General features: G+C 38.3%; 1 protein-coding gene and 1 non-coding gene across 6 annotated transcripts in view; one reads left to right on the forward strand and one right to left on the reverse strand.

The window, feature by feature from the left end:
* The window catches only part of UBE2E2 (ubiquitin conjugating enzyme E2 E2), a 399,100-nt gene that overhangs the window by 114,677 nt on the left and 271,922 nt on the right, over nucleotides 1-12,501 (reverse strand). The window lies entirely within an intron of this gene.
* LOC121034321 (U6 spliceosomal RNA) lies at nucleotides 3,266-3,368 on the forward strand. Its single transcript, XR_005792391.1, has one exon. It is a non-coding gene; the product is annotated as a U6 spliceosomal RNA (small nuclear RNA).

The following is a 12,501-nucleotide window of genomic DNA, read 5'->3' on the forward strand; positions in this document are numbered from 1 at the left end:
TGGCACTTGTAACAGTGCCGACTGAGGAGGGAGTAGATACTGAATAAACATAGGATTAGCTTTTGGGGGGGATTATTTTATTTTAAACCTTTTAATTTTAAAAGTTATAAATTTATAGAAACATTGCAAAGATGGTATGGAGTCCTCATATACCCGATAGTTTCCTCTATTATTAATATTTTACAGTAGTATGGTACATTTGTCACAGTTAATGAGCCAATACAGGTATGTTACTATTATTAGAGTCCTTAGTTTATTGAGATTTCCTTAGTTTTTTATCTAATATCCATTTTTTGTTTCAGGATTCCATATTATTTAGTAGTTGTGCCTTTTCATAATGCTCCATTCTTTAAAAACATTTTTTTAAATGTTTATTTATTTTTGAGGGAGAGAGACAGACAGACAGACAGACAGAGTGTGAGCAGGGGAGGGGCAGGAAGAGAGGGAGACACAGAATCTGAAGCAGGCTCCAGGCTCTGAGCTGTTAGCACAGAGCCCGAAGCAGGGCTCGAATTCATGAGCCGTGAGATGATGGCCTGAGCTGAAGTCAGACGCTTAACTGACTGAGCCACCAGGCGCCCCAATGCTCCATTCTTTTTTAAAAAACACAGTCATACCTCATTTTATTATACCTTGTTTTATTGCACTTTGCAGATACTACGTTTAAATTTAAGGTTTGTGGTGACTCTGAGTCACAGGTCTGTCAGCACCATTTTTTCCAATAGCATGTGCACACTTTGTGTCTCTAAGTCATGCCTTGGTAATTCTCACAATATATCAAGCTTTCCTATTATTATTATATTTGTTCCAGTGATCAGTGTTCTTTGATGTTACTATTGTAACTGTTTTGAGGCACCATGACCACACCCATATGAGACAACAAATTCAACTGATAAATACTGTGTGTGTTGTGATTGGTCTACTGAATGGCCATTCCCTGCCTCTCTCCCTCGCCTTTGGCCTCCCTATTCCCTGAGACACAACAGTGATAAAATCAGGCCAATTAATAACCCTACGATGGCCTCTACGTGTTCACATGAAAGGAAGAGTTACATGTTCCTTTAAAAGCTGGAAATGATTAAGCTTAGTAAGGAAGGCATGTCAAAAGCTGAGATAGGCTGAAAGCCAGGCTTCTTGCAGAAAACAGCCAAGTTGTAAATACAAAAAAAAGTTTTTAAAGGAAATTGAAAGTGCTGGTCCGGTCAACACATGAATGATGACAAAGCAAAACAGCTTCATTGCTAATATGGAGAAAGTTTTAGTGGTCCAGAAAGCAGATTAAAGCGGCCACAACCTTCCATTAAGCCAAAGCCTAATCCAGAGCAAGGCCCTAACTGTCTTCAATGAGAGAAGGGAGAAGGCTGCAGAAGAAAAGTTGATTGCTAGCAGAGGTTTGTGTATAAGGTGTAAGGAAAGAGGCCAACTCCATAACATGAAAGTGTGAAGTGAAGCAGCAAGTTGTTCACGCAGAAGCTGCAGCAAGTGATCCAGAAGGTGTAGCTCAGATCATTAACGAAGATGGCTATACTAACAACAGATTTTCAATGTAGAACAAACAGCCTTACACTAGAAGATGCCATCTGGGACTTTCATAGCTGGAGAGGAAAAGTCAATGCCCACCTTCAAAGATTCATAGGATAGGCTGACTCTTTTGTCAGTGGCTAATGCAGTTGGTGACTTTAAGTTAAAGCCAAAATTCACTGACCATTCCAAAAATCCTAGGGCTCTCATGAATTATGTTAAATCTACTCTGCCTGTGCTCTATAAATGGAACAACAAAGCCTGGACGACAGCTCATCTACTTACAACATGTTTTACTGAGTACTTTAAGTCTACTGCTGAGACCTACTATTTGGGAAAAAACAATTCCTTTCAAAATATTATTGCTCATTGACAATGCACCTGGTCACATAAGAGCTCTGATGGAGATTTCCAACAAGATTAATGCTACTTTCATTACTGCTAACACAACATCCATTCTGTAACTCATGAATCAAGGAATCATTTTGACTTTCAAGTCTTATCATTTAAGAAACATATTTTGTGGGGTGCCTGGATGGCTTAGTTGTTTAAGTATCTGACTTCTGCTCAGGTAATGCTCTCATGGTTCATGAGTTTGAGCCCCATATCGGGCTCTCTGCTGTCAGCACAGAGCCTGCTTCAGATCCTCTGTCCCCCTTTCTCTGTGCCCCTTCCACCTTGCTCTTTCTTTCTCAAAAAAGTACATTTTGTAAGGTTACAGCTACCATAGATAATGATTTCTCTGAGGGATCTGGGCAAAGTACATTGAGAACTTTCTGGAAAGAATTCACCATTCTAGATGCCATTAAGGATATTCATGATTCATGGGAAGAGGTCAAAATGTCAACATGAACAAGATAACCGTCATGGATGACTTTGAGGGGTTCAAGACTTCAGTGGAGGAAGTAACTGCACATATGGTGGACATAGCAAGAGAACTAGAATTAGAAGTGGAGCCTGAAGGTGCGACTGAATTGTGATAATCTCATGATAAAACTTTTAACAGATAATGAGTTACTTCTTATGGGTAAGCAAAGAAAGTAGTTTCTTGACATGAGTTTACTCTTGGTGAAGATGGTGGGAACACTGTTGAAATGGTAACAAAGGATTTAGAGCATCACACATAAACTTAGTTGATAAGCAGCAGCAGCGTTTGAGGGGATTGACTCCAATTTTGAAAGAAATTCTCCTGTGGGTAAAACGCTATCAGCCAGCAATGCATGCTGCAGAGAAATTGTTTGTGAAAGGAAGAGTCAATTAATGTAGCAAACTTCATTGTCTTATTTTAAGAAATTGCCAAGTCACCCCAACCTTCAGTAACCGCCATCCCCATCAGTCAGCAGCCATCAACATCAAGGCAAGACCCTCCACCAGCAAAAAGATCAACTTGCTGAATGTGCAGATGATGGTTAGCATTTTTTAAGCAATAAAGTATCTTTTAGTTAAGGTACATACATTCGGGTTTCTTTTTCAGACATAATGTTACTGCTTACTTAATAGACTACAATACAGTGTAAACATAACTTGTATATGCATTGGGAAATTTAGAAATTAATTTGACTCACTCTATTGTATTATTGGCTTATTGCAGTGGTCTGAAACCAAACCCAGAGTATCTTGGAGCTATGCTTGTAATAAAAACATAAGTAGAGAAACTGAGAGAGGTGTTATGGAATACTTGGTACTATCTTTGCAACTTTTCTGTAAATTTAAAGTTATTCCAAAATAAAAAGTTAACTTGTGCTTGCTTCAGCAGCAGATGCATGAAGACTGGAACCATATAGAGAAAATTTGCACGGCCTCTGCACAAGGATGACACACGAGGTCATGAAGCCTTCTGTATTAAAAAAATAAAAACTGACACTGAAAACAATAAAAGCAATATCTTGAGTTTCCTTAAAAAATTTTCTATGTACAAATGTTCAGCTTGCACATGTTTAAATTTTAAATGTAAGTCTATGATGACTCATCTCTCTATATGGAAGTTTTCCCCAAATAGTGTCAATGCTTTACCTTAGCTACATTCTAGTTTCATTAATCACCCTGGTAATATGACAGTGCTCATGAAAAATATTAATAAAGTATCAACATTTAAAATTACTTGCATTCTGGGGAGGAGAGGCATAGGGAGAGGTGACGGTGGGGATATTTCAACTGGATCTGCTCTGTAACTCAAGTTTAAGTGTATCAATTCAGTATGCTTGATCCTTTGCTCCCCAGACACTCAACCTCTCCATGTATATTATTATTTATAATGCTACTAAGCTCAGTGAAAATGGATATACAGTAAAAGAAAAGTTAGCTGGCATGCCAATGACTACTTTCCAGTGTATGAGATCATGATATATAAGGAATCCAAAGTACCTTCTCAAAGCCATCGCCCCTTTATCCAAAGACTATGGATAGGCTGCGTCATTCAAGATTTTGTTTGAAGCAAATATGCCAATCGAATACTCCACAGCAATGATGCAAATTCCTCCGAAATAGTTAAGATATGCTCAATGGTCACTTATCAGTTTGGTAGGCTTCCACACTCCAAACTGTCCAGATATCCATCCTTGTAACTTCCTGTAAGCAAGAGTGGAGGCAGTACCAGAGCTCCAATGGAACTACTGATAGCTAGTAAAGCCACTTCTTAACATTGTAGTCCCAAACTTTCCTTGTTAGATCTGTCTATCAAATGTCTATCCATGAAGATATAAAGGAGGTCAGTATGGAATGGAAGCTGGTAACAATAAAAGTATTTGAGCAACAGTTAGTTGTTCCCTCATACCTTCACATTTGACCATGTGTGTGTGTGTGTGTGTGTGTGTGTGTGTGTGTGTGTGTGTGTGTATACATACAGAGAGAGAGAGAGAGAAGGAGAGAGAAGGCAGCGGGAGAGAAAAGAAACATGAAAAATTAGGAGTAGAAGATAGGTTTGAGACCAATAAAATGTGACAGGGAAGATTTACAATTTACAATTCTTAAAAAATTTTTTTTTGTTTATTTCTGAGAGAGAGAGAGAGAGAGAGAGAGAGAGAGAGAGAGCAAGTGAGCGAGCACGGGGCAGAGAGAGAGGGAGACACAGAATCTGAAGCAGGCTCCAGGCTCTGAGCTGTCAGCACAGGGCCCGATGCGGGGCTAGAACTCATGAACCAGGAGATCACGACCTGAGGCAAAGTCGGACGCTTAACCAACTGAGCCACCCACGTGCCCCTATTATTCTATTTTTAAAAGCTGGAAGAATTGAATTCTCTTGTCCTACTCCAGTTCAAGCCCTGATACATATAAAATCCAATTTTGTTTAAATAAAATAAATTGTGTAACATATAAAAGCAGAGCAGCTATTCAACAACTACCTGAAAAAGCGGAGCAGGATTGTAGGGTGGAGGCAAAAAAAAAAAAAAAAAAAAAAAAAAAATGATTGACAACTACCCGGCTGTAGGATTCTTCTATTATTGAATGGACACCAAAACAGAGAAGGTCAGCTTTATGTTCCTGAAAGGTAATATAACTATCAAACTGCTGGCTAAATATTAAGAGGACAACTATTATGCTATTTTGCAGGCATGTTTGACTTCCTTGAACTGCCCTCCAGCAAACAGTCAGAGGTTTTTTGTCCCAAGTGAGTCACTTTCTCACTCTTGCTTCTGACTCCAACAACCTGCTTGGGGCACAGTCTACTCCACATCGATACGTGTGATTTTTCTTACATTGGATGATGAATATTCTTCATTTACAGAGGGTTTTATTTTTTAAATCTGAGGAATGAGATCTTCGTGAATATAAAAGAATAACTATACTATAAAGCTCTTCTCCTTTTCTTTTTCTCAAAAAGGCTGTGGTAGATCAAAATATACAATCTGCAAACTGTCATGTACAATCTCAGTTTACCACAGAGTAACTAAAACATCTCCAACAGATTTGATTTACATTTAGTTTAGTGTACCATGATTTCCTCTTTAAAAAAGTATTTTACTCTCTATTAACATGAGGAAAAGCTCAAAATATGTCAAATAAAAAGGGAAAAATGATGTAAAATTAAATCAATTTACTTGTTTATTTATTCACGCATTCAACAAACATATTCTAAGCTCCATCTATGTGTCGGTCACATAGGTAATGTGTATTTAGTACTGAACAAATCCAAACTCCTTAAGTTCACGGACTTTATATCCTGGTGAGGAGAAGATAACACTAAGCAAATAAAAGTAAATACACAGTTTGTCTGACAAGAACTATGGTGAACAATAAAAAAAAAGGGTTGGTAAAGGCAGTGATTCCAAATTATTTTTAAAAACAAAACAAAAACTAGACCACGTATGTGGAACATTTAGGTATTACTTTATGACATTTATCAACTTCTGTATGTTGTATTTTTCCACTCCAAAAACAATCATGTAAAAGCTCCTAAAAATATATTAGCACACGACAGTCTGTTTTCTCTGTGAAGTGTAATATTATTTTAACGTTCACAGCTGGCTAGGGATTTGTAAAATATCAAAAGAAAGGGCCCCAATTCATGTCAGATTTCTATTTTAGGCTAACAATTTATTCACTGCAAATACAATTACATTGTTTATGACCAGAACGTGCTAAATATTCACAATGTAATTTTTTAAATTATAATTTTGTTAATGATTACACCTCTTCAGCTGCACATTAAAATAAAGACAGATAATGTCTTTTTTAAATAAGATTTTTCTTTTCCTTTCTTTTTTTTATTATTTTCAGAGTGAGAGCATGTGTGAGAGCAAGTAGCAGAGGAGCAGAGAGAGAGAGGAAGGGAGAGAGAATCCCAAGCACTAAAAGCACAGAGCCTGACACAGGGCTCAAACTCACAAACCGTAAGATCATGACCTGAGCCCAAATCAAGAGTCAGATGCTTAACTGACTGAGCCACCGAGGCACCCCAAGACAGAAAATGTTTTTAGCAAAAGAAACAATAAGGAATTTAACCCAAATTCCAGAGTGAAATGATAAACTCTGGAAGTTATCAGTTAATGTCAGCACATTCCAATTTGGTTATTCCTATAGCTTTATGTACGACGCAGGTAGCAGCAACTCAGAGTACACATGGATGTATTATAACAAGGAATAGCTTGTTAAACATTGAACATAGTAGAATAAAAATCAAATGGTTTAGATTCATTAAATTTAAGTTGTGGGTCAATATCTTTTAGTACTTTTCTACTACTAATTTCATAAATCTTATGGTATATCAAGTATAATAATTACATTCAATGTCTTTGCTCAAAGAAACATGTCAGTATTAAGAAAATAACTGAGCTGTCAGAACACCAACATTATTTTTTAAATTTCAAAAACAGCAACAAACAAGAACCTCAGGGACAGGTCATAAGCCCCCTGGGTAGCAGACAGAAAAGCAAACCAATATTGATAAAAATATGTTGGATAAAGGAACAAAAATCCACTTTACAAAGAAAATTTGTTTGCTGGGTTATTTAGGGAATGCAAACAACAATATGGAAAGGAAAGGAAGAGGCCTGTGAGCTTCAAATACTATAAAATAGTTGATAACTCATATAGTGAATGGGAATCCTTGGGTACCCCACGCTTCTGATTTGGTTGGTAGTAGTCCATTTCTAAAGCCTCCAAAGTCACCACAGACAAAACAACCCTCTAATTTTAAATTTAGACTCTTATGTAGATGGCAAATGACAGATCAACTCATGCATGTTTAAAAAGACTCAGTTTGTTGTAGACACATTAAAAGTATCCACTGACTTACTTCTAATGCCCAGCTTGCCCACTCAGTGATCTTGTATGGCAATTAAGGTAAGTAAGCAGTTGAGAAGGGTCTATGTTTTGGTAGTAATGATATTATCACATATAAGCATATTTCTCTTCGAGTAAACATACATAAATGTGTTCTTCCTTTTATTAAAACAGTCTCAATGCCAGGAAAAAAATGAAAGACCTTCTACGTTTGTAAACTTGGCTCTCATGGATTTCAAGACAGTTGCATTTTTAACTGAAAAATCCAGCACAAAACAATTGAGATCTGTTTCCGTTTCATGGTTAATCATGCTTTAAAAATAAACTCCTGAAAAAGTTCAAACTCATATCTTGGCAGGTTCCTGCTTCTCCATAAACCCTAACTGATTTAAGTTTTGAGTTATTGATTTGAATTTTAAGGAATTTATTTTATCCAATTAAACTATGCCATATATTAATAATGAACTTACAAATTACAGAAGAGAAATATATTAAGAACTGAAATGTTGCTGAAGGACTTCACTTAGAAAAATGGTTTCAGACACAGAAGCTCTGAGAATGCTTACTTTCAGGGAGTAGGAACAGTGAAACTAGAAGCATACCAAGAACAGGAAACTCTAGATGAGATCCTGATAGGTTTGATTGGCATTTGTGATACTGTAACGGAGATATCAAGAGGGCTTGAAAAATATCAGTTCTCTGAGCAAAGCAGTGATGAGTGGATAAAAATATACCTACCTGTGATGATAAAGTAAAGGCAAGGAAACAAAGATAATTATCACACTACTCCCAAGAAGGAATGTTATGGGAAGGAGAGACCAGAGGCTGATATGGACCAGAAAGGGACCAAACAGTGAGAAAGACACTGAGCAGAGAACCCAGATTCAATCTCAAAATGGGTGGTCACCAAGATGATGAAAGAGAATACCCAAAAAATACATACACTCAGTAGTGTTAGGGAGATTTTAAGTGTTATCACTCCCCCTTTTTTAACTTGTTGCCAGCATTCATGAACATTAAAATTCTGTTTCTCGGGGCGCCTGGGTGGCGCAGTCGGTTAAGCGTCCGACTTCAGCCAGGTCACGATCTCGCGGTCTGTAAGTTCGAGCCCCGCGTCGGGCTCTGGGCTGATGGCTCAGAGCCTGGAGCCTGTTTCTGATTCTGTGTCTCCCTCTCTCTCTGCCCCTCCCCCGTTCATGCTCTGTCTCTCTCTGTCCCAAAAAAATAAACGTTAAAAAAAAAAAAATTAAAATTCTGTTTCTCTGCGTATAAGTAACAAAGGTAGATTTAGAAGCTATTTGTATCAGTGGTAGGATAATTAACAACGATGTTAACTGGAATTTTAGGCATTACATCTAGAAAACAAAAAATAGTAAGATAATGTTTTGCATTCCCAAGTTGCCTACCAGATAAATTTGTGGGCCTTCTGGGGTTTAGCCACCTGTTCTTAGGCAACATTTAAGTACAAATGTATTTTTATAATAAAGGTCATTGGATTTTTTTCTCATTTATTCATTATAATTAATTCAAAGTCACTGTAACCAGATGTAAAGATAAGAACTACACACACAACCTTCAGAAAGAAGGAAAAAGAAAATCTTTTCCCAGTCTCTAAAGGAAAAAAAGAAAACTCAGAAAACTTTCCTAGGAGTTATCACAGAATTACTGAAGGTAATTCTTTTCAAACATTTAAAACTTTGGGAAATCTGTGTTTCCTTAACTCAGTATGCTGGAAAAGGGCTATTCTATTTATTGCAAAGGTTCGAGAGTTTATATATTTAATTTTTCAGAGGGCTAAAATCTCACCAATTAGATAAGGATATGGTATGGATCCCAAAAGCTAGTTGTATCCTAGCTTTAGTTCCACTGCAGTGAACTTATTATTATGACTAAGCAGGGTATATTAATTCCTCCATCCAAAGAAAATGCAGATGCTAGATCCTGGGGGCATGGTGGCAAGGCACAGCTGCTCTTCTTGAGTTTTACCATTTAAGGGGAGAAGACAGACAAGTTAAGGGACAATTACAGTGTATTATGATGAATGTGGTCTGTATTAGGAATAAGTACAGAGTGCTTATGGAAGTAAAGAGGAAAGGCTCCTCAACCAAGCTGTGAGAGAGGAGATCTGAAAGATTCAAGGAACTTACCCACCAGTAGGGGAGAGTGGAAGAAAGGGCGGGGAAAGAAAAGGCAGGTAGGGGAAGAGCACAGGCCAGGAGGTAACAGAGAAGAGGGTTTCTTTCAGAAAACTAGGCACCATGCGGTGCTGCGGCAAAGCGTGAGGCAGGAAAGGTAAGCAGGGCCAGATCAAGAAAGCACCTTTTATGCGGTACTAGAATGGATTTGTCCTGAGGACAATGGAATCACAAATAAGTTTCAGAAAGAGAAGTGAACATGAACATATTTTCATTTTAGAAACATCAGTCTGACAGCAGTGAGGAGGGGCTGAGACTGGGGACATGAGACCAGTTAGGAGGCTTTATGGTATTCAGGTTGAAGATGATGGTGGTAATGAAGTCTGAATTCTGGAGCCGAGACACAAAAGGAGTATGTTGAATCTGAAGGACCCGTAGGATGTCCAGGTGCAGACGCCCAGCCAGCTATGAAATTTAGGTGAAACAGCTGCTGCAGAATAGATTTGTGAGAAAGCAGTAAACAGTGCACCTTCAGAGGCCCAGGAGTACAACACGTTATATGAGAACCAGCAGTGAGAATGGTGAGAAATTAAAAGGGTGTTCTAATGAGAAACAGTCACTGACATTTAAAAGTATGGGCATTAGATGAGGTGACTGAGAAAGAGCAACCAAATAAGGAAACTCCAGAGAGCATGGCATCACAGAGGCCAAGAGAGAGGAAAGCACCTGAAGGGGGATAAAGAAGTCAACTGTAACATACTGCAGAATGGGAGAGAAAATGACATTGAGAATGGTCCATGAGTTTGAGTAAAAACTGATGTTCCTGACTTTGGGAAGAACAGTTTAAGTGAGACTACTGGCATTGTGGATTGTGGATTAAGGAATGCACAATGTAAGAGATTAAAAGAAAGACAATGTGCTTCTCTTTCTGGAAGTCTGGATGGGAAGGGGCAGAAAGGAATGTGGCCTGAAGAGGAGGCAAGAGGGGGTGGAATACGAAGTAGGCAGGCAAGAGGGATGACGAAATCACCGACAGAACCGCTGAAACCTCTTCTACTGTGATAGGAAGGTAGGAGTAGAGGAGGAAGGAAGACGGGAGACTGAGGTTTTAGCACAATGTTAGTACCACACATGTGGAAACAGCAGTTTGAGCCTAGACTGCCACCTTGGTTGTGTCATCACGGGTAAATCTGACTATAACTTTTCTGGTCCTCAGTTCACTCTCATAAAGATGAGGACATGGTGCATTAGATACCCTCTAAAGCCCCTTCAGTAATAAAGTCCATAATAACGGGTCATAATCGCACGAGGGTTTTTGCTTGTTTTTGTGATAGAAGGCTATAAAAAATGAACTAATATGTACAGAAATGGACTTACTTACGTCTGATATCTACACAGGCCCCTTGGGGAAGAGAACTCTGAATCAAATTTACATTGTAAAGAAAAAACCAGAATCACTGTGGCTCAGGCATGTAATAGAAATGTTCAGTCTGGCCCAGTGTGCCCAACCAGAAAACTGAAGCCAGGCTGGTGCTTCTTTTGACCCCTGGAGATAATCAGTAAAGACCATGTAAAGCATTCAGAAAAACTAAAGTTCTTTCTACTAAAGTATTTGAATAAAACCAAATTAAGAGATCACTTCCAGTATAAAATTTTAAAATTTCCTTTTTATCATTTTCATTTAAATACAACAAAAGTTTATTTCTAGCTCAAGCCATTTTCAACATATGTTGACAGAATGGGGAAAAGGCCCTCTCTTCCTACGAATTTAGAGACTCCATATCCTTCCATTTAAATCGGAAGTTCTAGGGGCCCCTGGGTGGCTCAGTCGGTTAAGCTGCTGACTTGATTTCAGCTCAGGTCATGATCTCACAGTCTTGAGACTGAGCCCCTCATCAGACTCCTATTTAAGATTCTCTCTCTCTTCCTCTGTCCCTCTCCTCTGCCTGTGCATGCACTCTCTCTCAAAATAAATAAATAAATTTTAAATCAGAAGGTCTTAACCTCTTTTTTGCTCAAGGACTCATTTGGCAGTCTACTGAAGCATATGGAACTCTTCTCAGAATGCTTTCAAATGCATCACATAAAATGCATAGTATTACAAAGGAAACATTATATTGAAATGTGGTTGCCAAAAATTTGGTGTCACAAATGTGCTTCCTTATTAGATTCAATGACAAAATTTAATCCAATCTGGTAAATCTAATAATTATTTCTGTAATCTTGAAGCAGTGAGGCACAGATATTATTTTGAGATATTTGGAATAACAATAACATGATTTCTATTGGTATCGCAAAATACTGTGCAAGAGCCTTTGCATCCGGCTGGCCAACTGGTGACGAGAACGTAGATGGTGTCCAGAAGTACTCTATATTTCTGCCATCCCACCTCAGGGGCCAGAACTGAGGCACGTGGACCACTACCTAGTGCTAGGAAACAGCATTTCACCAGCTCTTACTCTGAAGTCTCTCCAGTTGTGTTTTTTGGGGGAATGTGGGAAGGGCTCTTGTCTGAAACTCATTCTCTAGTAGATTCTCCAGGAAGAGAATTCTTGGAGTAATCATAATCATTTGTCTGTGGTAGTTGTACTTGAAGGGAAGTTTGGCTGGATAGAAAACTGGTTGCTCATGTGGGCACCTGGGTGGCTCAGTTGGTGAAGTGACGAACTTTGGCTCAGGTTATAATCTCATGGTCCTTGAGTTGGAACCCCGCACTGGGCTCTGTGCTAACAGCTCAGAACTTGGAGCTGGTTCAGATTCTCTGTGTCTCCCTCTCTCTGCCCACTCCCGCCTGCCCCTCTCTTTGCCACCCCCCCCCCCACCGGCTTGTGCTGTGTCTCTCTCTCTCTCAAAAATAAACATTAAAAAAATTTTTTAAGGAAAATCAATTGCTCATGTTTTCCATCCTTGAATATTTTAAATATGGAACACTTCACGGATTTTTCTTGAATCAACTAATTTTTCAATCTTTCAAATTCTGATTTATGTTTTCTTTTCTATCCTTCAGCATTAAAAATTTTTTTTTACTTTGTTTTAAAATAATTATTCTGCAGACTTTTGGGGGTATGTTTTCATTCCATTATTTTATTCTTTATTTTTTTCTTTAAAAATATCTTTGCTTAAT

The sequence above is a fragment of the Herpailurus yagouaroundi genome, unplaced genomic scaffold, assembly GCF_014898765.1.
Source record: "Herpailurus yagouaroundi ecotype Mexico unplaced genomic scaffold, PumYag 159, whole genome shotgun sequence".
Classification (NCBI taxonomy): Eukaryota; Metazoa; Chordata; class Mammalia; order Carnivora; family Felidae; genus Herpailurus; species Herpailurus yagouaroundi.